This window comes from Odocoileus virginianus, chromosome 18, assembly GCF_023699985.2.
Source record: "Odocoileus virginianus isolate 20LAN1187 ecotype Illinois chromosome 18, Ovbor_1.2, whole genome shotgun sequence".
Classification (NCBI taxonomy): Eukaryota; Metazoa; Chordata; class Mammalia; order Artiodactyla; family Cervidae; genus Odocoileus; species Odocoileus virginianus.
In genome coordinates this window covers 18311089-18320951 of record NC_069691.1, presented here as the reverse complement: position 1 = coordinate 18320951, position 9863 = coordinate 18311089, and positions in this window count along the sequence as shown.

Genomic DNA, 9863 nt, shown 5'->3' with positions numbered 1-9863 from the left:
GCTTAAACTAAATGCTTAAGGGTTAGATTTCTGTCACTTGCAACACAAAGTATTCTAACACAACACCCAATACACAATCCTGTCAGCAGGAGTTGGTGAGTGGATATTCTTCTACCAGGCACATGTCAGTTTATGGAGGGCAGTGGTATTTCTGCAAACCCAAAAGCTAGTCTACATCAAAAAACTTAGTTTTTTTGATGCCCTAAATCTGCAGGATACACTATCAAAATTATTCAAGATACATTGAATTTTGAGAACAAGCAGAAATGAATCATGAATATGCCTTTCAAATACCCCTGCCCCACCTTCATTTCAGTGTCCTAGTTGTGAGGCTGCCAGGGTTAATACCATGACAGGCAGCCTGGACCTAAGTTTTGGCTTCCCCCAAAATGGTAAGATTCCCTACCCCCATCAGGTAACCTGGAGCCAGCCAATGTGCACCCAGTAAGAAATAAAGGGAGAGCTGAAAAGCCCGCGAATGCCCAGGTTTGAAAAAAGCCTGCGAAAGTTTGTACCAATAAAATTGCTTTGCAAACATGTACCCAATCCACTTAAGCCAGCTACTAACCGCTTATGCATACCTTATAAATTTGGATAACAGCCTCTGCTCAAGGCTTTTTCTGACCCTGCACCACTGTGTTGGTTGCAGCAGAAAGCCCTGACTCAAGTCAGTAATAAACTTCCCTTTTTGTGAACTGCATTGTCTTGGAAGCCTTCTCTCTTCCCGCTCAGGGATTCGGACATTGGGCAGAACACTAGTTTATTCTGTATTATTTAGGGTTTAGGTCTCCTGTGAATGAAAGACCTAAGGATTACAATAAGAGTCTGGAAAGAGGAACATTTCTATCCTGTTCTGATTTGGCAATATCTAATATCTGGCATTCTCATCCTCAGTATGCTTCACCTTGAGTGTAAGCCATTTTCAGTCATTATGTCATTAGCAAAAAATTAGATACTGAAAAAAATTGAATTATCCTTTGCTCATAAGTATCCAAGTTTTTCTAGTGATGAATTATGGAAAAATTGCACCCTTTATTTTCTCAGAAAGAGTGCTGGATTCTGGTTAAGTGTTTCAAAATAGTATGCTGCTACTGCTAAGTCACTTCAGTCATGTCTGACTCTGTGCGACCCCATCCCTGGGACTCTCCAGGCAAGAACACTGGAGTGTGTTGCCATTTCCTTCTCCAACGCATAAAAGTGAAAAGTGAAAGTGAAGTCGCTCAGTCATGGAGAGGGCAATGGCACCCCACTCCAGTACTCTTGCCTGGAAAATCCCACGGACAGAGGAGCCTGGTAGGCTGCAGTCCATGGGGTCGCGAAGAGTTGGACATGACTGAGCTACTTCACTTTCACTTTCAAAATAGTATAGTCTAGGAAAATACAACTTGTTTAAAAATCAGCAGTATGTCTGGCAGTGATCTGGGAACATATTGGTTATGAACATCCACATTCTAAAAATCTTTCTTGATCACAAAGGTAGGCTGTAAGCTAAAAGGCTTTCCCACAAATAAAAAAGGCAGGTTAGAACACAGAATATAGCTGCCAGGAAAATCCATTTTTGGAAAACTATGAATATCGATATAGTAACTCTCCAAAGTTAGCGTATACTTATTGAATGCACACAATATAAGACCTAATTTAAATATGTGTGACATCCCAGTGACACATATGTAAGTATTTCCACTTTATGGACAAGAAGAGAAAGGCATAGAATATTCGTATCTTGCACAAAATTGTATAAAAAGTGTGTACATCCCAATAAGAGGTTTATGAAGCGTGTTCCCTTAATTCCCCTAGCTGGATGGAAAAGCATGCTAATCCATGTTTCCTCAGTATCCATCTGATCCATGAGATCATAACTAATCACCACTGCCTGGTAGCAGGTGCACAAAAAGGCAAGCAGAACTCTGGAGTTAAATTTACAAACTCCAACCCAATGAGTCTTCAATGGGAAAGCTACAAGAGTTGTGAGTGATAAGGAACTGATTCATGAGATTATGGAGGTTGAAATTCTTGCCATCTGCAAGCTGGAGACCCAGGACAACCAATGATGTAATTCAGTATGAGTCCAAATGCCTGAAAACCAGGAGAGCCAAGTGTAAACCTCAGTCCAAAGGCAGAAGATGAGATAAGATATCTGAGTTCACGCAGCGAGGCCCTAAAAGGGACTCATTCCTCCTTCCTCTATCTTTCATTCTATTCAGGCCCTCAATGGACTGGACAATGCCCATCCACAGTGGGGAAGGCAGTCTACTTTACAGAGTCCTCCGACTCAAATGCTGATCTCATTGGGAACCACCCTCTCAGACACACCCAGAAATTATGTTTAATCTTGGGCACACTGCGGCCCCACCAAGTTCACATGGTAAGATTAAGCCTTTGTCAAATTGGCATCCACATGCCTCTCTTTAAACCATACTTGTCTTTAAATAAAACAGTAATAAGGTCATAACTATATTGTGTAGGCTGAAATCACAGTAACCTCCACCTCAGAACAAACAGGGTGTAAAGTCCTTAAGTCATGTCTACTCTTCATCATATTCCATAACTTATAGACTATGTTGTAAAATTAACAATATTTAAATACTGTGATATAAAATTAATACATTTTATGAGGAATAAGAAAGGAAAGAAAACAAAAATTATACACACACACACACATACACACACATATTCAGTGCAAAATAGGGAGGAAACATTCATGACACTATCTGTGAGCAGGGAATGCTTTTCAACTTGCCAGAAAAGGCCAGATCCTGGCCGGAGGCAGCCAGCCACCATGGCTGTGGCCACATTACTATGTCATCTACTGTTCGCAGTCCACTCTGGCACGGACACAGCCTTAGGATCCACTGTGATTCAGTGCTCCAAGGCAGGCCCTACAGGAATCTAAGCCTATAACATAAATGAGAAATACAGTGGTCTTCACTGTGAGTGAAGGCGGCTCAAATGACTTTGTCTTCCACGTCTGATAAGGGAGCACTTTCCAGGAGAAAAAAGGAAATGAAACTGGGTAACACATGCCGTGGTTTAAAAGAAGGACGTGGGCTGCTAACCACGTTGGCTGACAGGTTTGGTTCTTGCAAACAAGAAGTCAGTTAGTGGTGTCATTGTGAGAGCACCCAGACTGGGCTGTCATCGTGAAGCTGCAATGCCCTCACCACACCTGCAGGCAACTTTGACCCACACTTCCCAGTGACCCATCTTCCCAGCCACCCTCACCTCTGCCAATACAACACAATGTGCCTTTCCCTCAAGATTCAACGAAGTCATTTGTTTTACTGGAAGTGTGCGTGTGCGCACTTAGTTGCTCAGTCGTGTCCAACTCTTTGTGAACCCGTGGACTGTAGTCCACCAGGCTCCTCCGTCCATGGGTATTCTCCAGGCAAGAATACTGGAGTGGGTAGCCATGCCCTCCTCCAGGGGATCTTCTCAACCCAGGGATCAAACTCAGATCTCCCACGTTGCAGGTGGATTCTTTACCATCTGAGCCACCAGGAAAGTACTTTACATTTAGTCAAAATCTAATCACTTTATGCCACTTTGCATCCTTTGTCCCCACTTTCCTGAAACTGTCACCTCCAAGAGGGAGACAGAAAGTTAGGTGCAGTGCCAAAGGGTATGGATTTTAGAGCCTGAGAGAACCAAAAACCTTGAACAGATTCTTTACTCAAGCTCACTCTCCTCATTTGTGTCTGTATCTCTTGTTATAACTTCTAAATGAAAGGTACCATATCTTTAAATAGTAGGTATTAGCTAACTCACTGGCCAATTGGGCTCACACACGTCTGCACATACACCTATACTCATCCATAGCCTGGTGACAAGAAAAGCTCACCAGAATGAAAATGAAGGGATCTGTAACCTTGAACAGTTCACACTCCTGTAAGCCACAGTGTCCTCTGCACAGTGAAAGTTTGCACAGTCCTCTCTCTCTGTATCCAAAGGGAGTGGATGGGGAGATTGGTTCTGAGAACCCCGACAGACACCAAAGTCTGTGAAGCTCAAATCCTGTAGATATAATGGTGCAGTACAATGAATACAGTCACCTCTCAGTACTGAGGGTTCTGCATTCACTAACTCAACTGAATGGCAGCTCATTGGTTGAAACTGTGAATGTGAAATCCACAGATACAGAGAGCTGACTATATTGTGTGTTAGTCACTCAGTGGTGTCCAACTCTTTGCAACCCCATGGACTGTAGCCAGCTAGGCTCCTCTGTCCATGGAATTCTCCAGGCAAGAATACTGGAGTGCGTAGCCATGCCCTTCTCCAGGGGATCTTCCCAACCCAGGGATTGAACCCAGATCTCCTGCATTGCAGGCAGACTCTTTACCATCTGAGAAGGTCATCTCTGAGAATCTAGTTCAAGACACAGAGTCTACATTAAGTCAATATTAAAGCAGCTCAACATGAATTGACATGTAATGTGTCCCAGGATACAGTACTAAGGGCAAAGTGCAGACCTCTGCACATGTCGTCTCCCATTCATGCATCTGTGTTCATAGACGATCTCTGGAAAGACATGTAATGAATGAGCAATAGGAGTTGATTCTGAAGAGGGGATTCAGGAGCTCACTTTACACTGTATATCCTTTGTAGTCTTGCACCACGTACATTCTTCACCTATTTAATAGTTTAAAATCTAGAAAAGAGGTCCATATTATGAGTGGGTACAAAATGGCTCATTTTTATTATAGCATGTGTTTGCTTTTATGATAATTTTGTGTTTATTATGTTATAAAATTAAATGACATAGTCTACAGTTCTGTAGAATCTCGAGGCTAAATTTTTCCATCTTAATAATAAGTCTTTAAAACCATGTAATTCTCCTTGTAGACTGTTTGAAGTTTTAGGCTCTTGGTGAAGAGAAATACCTTCTAGGGAATATCACGGGTCAAAGGTAGGGAGAGCAACTTTATTTGGATCAGGCCCTTTATATACATTAAACTACTTAATCCTCTTAACAATTCTCTCTGATGTTATTGTCTCCACTGCACAGAAGGAAAAAAGGAAGTTCAGAGAAGTGAGATGACTGGCCAAGGATGAGCTAAATTTTAAACTGCTTTAACCTGACTCCAAGCCTGTATGCATTCCAGTTTGCCATGCTGCCTCCTGGAAGCAATCTAAGGGAACAGGTTCATATTAAGAATATTGGTCATTTGAGTGAGTGGAGAAAGGAAGAGAAATGCCATATAAAAAGTAGACTAGAGCTGACTTTAGTGACTATCAGCCATGTCTGTTTCCTGTTGGAGGCTTTTCGGCATCAGGGTAAGCTTCTTAAACACATCCTCCGGTTCATGCTTCAGATGTCCCCCTGGACAATTTAGCTTTATCCCACATAAAGTGGATTTTAAAGAGCCTCTTTCCAGAGGATTAACGCTACAGATGGAGCCCAGGCTGAACAGATCAGCCAGAGCCACCACAGCTCAGGGGTTCTGCTGAGTCTTCTTGCCGCGTGACAAGCACGTGGTCCACCAGGATTCAAGCTCTGCCTTTCAACAGCCAAGTCTTTCAGGCCCACTTCATCAACCCTTGCTTTACAGATGGAAACAAAGTCTGAGATGCAAAAGGACAGAAAGAGGAAGCATGAATTGGAACTCAGGTCTCCCGCCTCTCTATCCTCTTACACCAAGCTATGGGCATGTGCAGTCGCATAAGGTGCAGGTTAAGAGTACACTCTCTGAAATTCCAGTGACCTGGGATTCTTCCCTACACAGTCACGTCCCCAGCGTGTGATCCTGGGCAGGCTACTTCACGTCTCTAAGCCTGTGTTCTTACATGTAAAGCAAGGAAAACAATTATACCTACTTCACAAGTTAAACTTTGTGTGAATTAAATGAAGTAATGCCTGAAAAGTTTCAGACAAAAAATGAAGACCATAAGTTAGCTCTTTTATCATTATCATCTGACCTAGAGTTGGATTTTTGTAAAGAACAAAAACAAAACGAAAAACCCACTAAGCATATGTACGCTTCTGCTTCAGTAGGCTCTGAGCCCTAAGGGTACAGGGACCATGTCTTATTCATATTTTAAACTAATTTGTAAGGGAATATATCATATTAATATTCCAAGAGCCCCCTATATCCAGTGAGAGGTTTCCTAGCGGAGAGTGCCATGGCTTATACCACAGGACTCCCCGCAGAGACCAAGTCCAAGTACCTTACCTGTAAGGCTTGGATGAAAGAAGACAACAGGAATCACCTGAACTCATTGAATCCTACTCTTGGTATAGAGGAAGGAGTTAGGGTATGATGGAACAATAGCAGAGAAGGAAGCCAAAAGATGCACGTAGAGATAATAGTAAAGAAGGGAAGGAAAATTAGAGAAAAGAGTGGGAACAGAGGAACAGCAGGCACGCCCAGCAGATGCTTCATCAGAATGGAGGCACCCTCCCCACTTTACCAGAAGGGATTACACTCAGCTGTTTGTAACCATGAGCCAGTGACAACAGCGCATGCACATAGTATCTCCCATAAAAGATGAACAAACAGAGGAAAGCAATCGAGGGCTGCCATAGCAGATCCTCTAAAGAAACAGGCATCTAGGCTTTTTTATTTCTCTGCTTCAGCCTCCTTTGAACATGGCTGCCAACCTCGATGTCATAACATGCTACAGGATTCTTCCAAATTCCAGAAATGAAGAAGACAAAACAGAAAAAACCCAAAGGTGCTCCTCCTCGTGGTTTCAGTCTCTGTTAGATATTCTGAAGTCCACCCATGGCTGCCCACCTGTGTCACAATAGCCACGTGCATGCATGCTAAGTCTCTCAGTCATGTCCAACTCTTCTGACCCCATGGACTGTAGCCTGCCAGGCTCCTCTTTCCATGGGATTCTCTAGGCAAGAATACTGAAGTGGACTGCCACACCTAGATGCAAATCAGGCTGGAAATGCAGACTTTTAGCTGGGCATGTCACCAGTCCAAATAATTCCAGGGCTCTGTTACTAAAGGAGAGGAGAGTAGGTATTGAAGAGGCCACTAGCGCTTGCAGGTACTTTCCCTGGGTCACGCGTTAACTGCCAAGGGAACAAAAGGGAAGCAAGTCTGCTAGACCTGGGCTGAACAACCTTATAGTGTTCAGACCATGTCCCAGTCTTTGGGAGACCTGCCAAGTGTCAAGATTTCCATCCTCCTTATTTCCTTCTCTTTAAAATAAAATCTTATTTTAAAAAATAACTGAAGTAGTCTTCTGGGTTCTTTTTTCTACTTAAAAGAACCTAAATAATATAGGCCCACTTACCAGCATGTATCTGGCATACAAAAAGTTCTCAGTAGATGTTCATTAAACTGAATTCCATGAATAATCATATACTCTAAACATGTTCAGATATAACAAGCTAAAAAACAACATAACTAAGGATGGTAGAGTATGATAAAAGCTTGATATAACCATTAAAATAAGTGGGTGCCACAAACCAAAGTTTACAAACTGCAGAATCCTTCTATATAAAAAACTAACAGCCCTAGGGCTTATTAGGAAATAAGCCTAAGCTTACAGACCTAGAATAGGAACAAAGAAAGTTAATCCAAAAATAAATAAAATCAGGATGGCCAGTAGAATTCTAGTCCCAATTGAAAATCCAGCCTCAAAATGAAGTGATGTCTTTATTATTCTACAGGGAATTGCAGTCTCTCCTTTTCTTACTTCATCCTGACCTTCAGCCATTTCTGTGCTCTTTAGCACTGCTGAGACTTTCCAGAAGACATTCCAGAAAGTTTCTTAATACAAGTTAATGCAAGTCTTTCAGTCCACAATTAGAATCAAGCTTTGAAATGAAGATGATGTGAGAGCATACTCACTTAAACTCACATTAAAAGGTACATGACTGACCCTGGAGCCTCTCTGGGCAAAGCAGAGCTGACTTGGTGAGGAATGGAGATGGTTCACTCGCCAGGAGAGAGGGAAACCATGTGGGATGGGTGTGCACTTGAGAAAACGGAGTTCTTGAAGATGGGAAAGTGAAATCAGGAAGTGAGGACTAGGGGAAGAGATAGTTACACAGCCATGTTCATACCAGCATTAAAGCAACCCAAGTGTTCACCAACAGATAAAAGGATAAAGAAATTGTGGCATACACATGCAATGGAATACTACTGTCTTACAAAGGAAGGAAATTCTGACATATGCTACAACATGAATAAAACTTGAAGACAATATTCTAAGTGAAATAAACCAGTCAGTCACAAAGGGACAAACACATTATGTCTCCACTTATATGAGGTACCTAGAGTAGTCAAATTCACTTGGGGCTCAGTGTTTTAGACTCCGCCTGCCAATGCAGGAGACACTGGTTTAATTCCTGGTCTGGGAAGACCCCACATGCTAAAGGGCAACCAAGCAAGTGTGCCACAACTACTGAGCCTGTGCTCTAGAGTCCAGGAACTACGGAGCCCATGCATCACAACTGAAGCCCCAGCACTAGAAAGCCTGTGCTCTGCAACAAAAGTCACCGCAATGAAAAGCCCACACACCCCAACTAGACAGGAGCCCCTAACATCATAACTAGAGAAAAGTCCCACGCAAAAGCAAGGAAGACTCAGCACAGTCATAAATAAATTAAAGTAGAATGGTGTTTGTCAAGGGCTGTGGGGAGCAAGGAGTTATTGTTTAGTGGTAAAAGGGTTTCAGTTTTGCGAAGTGAAGAGTTCTGGAGAGGGATGGCAGTTATGGTTGTACATAATGTGAATATACTTAAATACCACTGACTGTGCACTTAAAAATGGTTAAGATAGTGATTTTTATGCTATGTGTATTTTATCACAATTGAAAATATATATTAATTTTTAACCAAATTGAAAGAATATCTAGGCATTAAAAAATAGGGAAAACAGAAGCAACTTGTTTGCTTCATGACTTTGCCTAGGTCTTCTACTTCTGCCACCAAAGGGTCAGAAAGGGCACTTTCTTAACTGACATGGCAAAATTGAGGGGACAGTACAGAGATCTCTCATGTTCCCCCTTCCCCAACACATGTATAACCTCCCCCTTACCAATATCCCCACTAGAGTGGAACGTTTGTTTTAACTAATGAATCTTCACTGTCACATTACAATCACCCAAAGTCCATAGTTTACATTAATATTCACTCTTGGTGTTAGATATTCTATGGGTTTGGAGGGAAATTTTTTTTTAATAATTCATAGTTTCAGAAAAACCCAAACAAACTTTTTGGCTAACCCAATATTAAATTATTCATGATGACTCTATTGCATTAGAACCCAACATGCGCAGAAGAGTGTGTTAAATGTGCATTAAAATAATAGAAATGTAAACATTTGCTATTCAAAGCGTGGTCTGAAGACAGCAACACAGGCAGGCCCTGGGAGGAATGTTAGAAATGCAGAAGCTCAGGCCCATTCCAGACCTACAGAATCAGAATGTGCATTTATCAAGATTCCCAGGTAACTCATCATGCATTAAAGCTTGAGAAGCATTGTTGTAAACGATTCAGAACTGCTTGATCCGTTGAAATGGAAGGAAAATAGGTTATTAAAGTGCATTATTGTACTGTTGAGTCAAATTGAGGGAAAGGTCCATGTTTTGCTATTCCTTAAGTTCTTAAAAATGATTAAAGCCAAATCCATTTATTGTTTTGAACATAAAAAATACTTAAAACTGAAATTTTAATTCAATTTGTTGAAGACAGTATTCTCTGAAGACTGTATATAGCCAAATCCTAGCTTTTACAGAAGAGAAAAGATTAAAAGCAGCGAAGTGCCAAACACAAAGCTCTCACTGAGTGGCTGACGGTAGATGTGAAATTCCAAGAACTCATCATTACAGCAGAATTAATGCATGGTGGAGTAATATACTCACCAAGGAAAGTACTGCCCCTCATAAATCTTCAAAACAGTGAAATT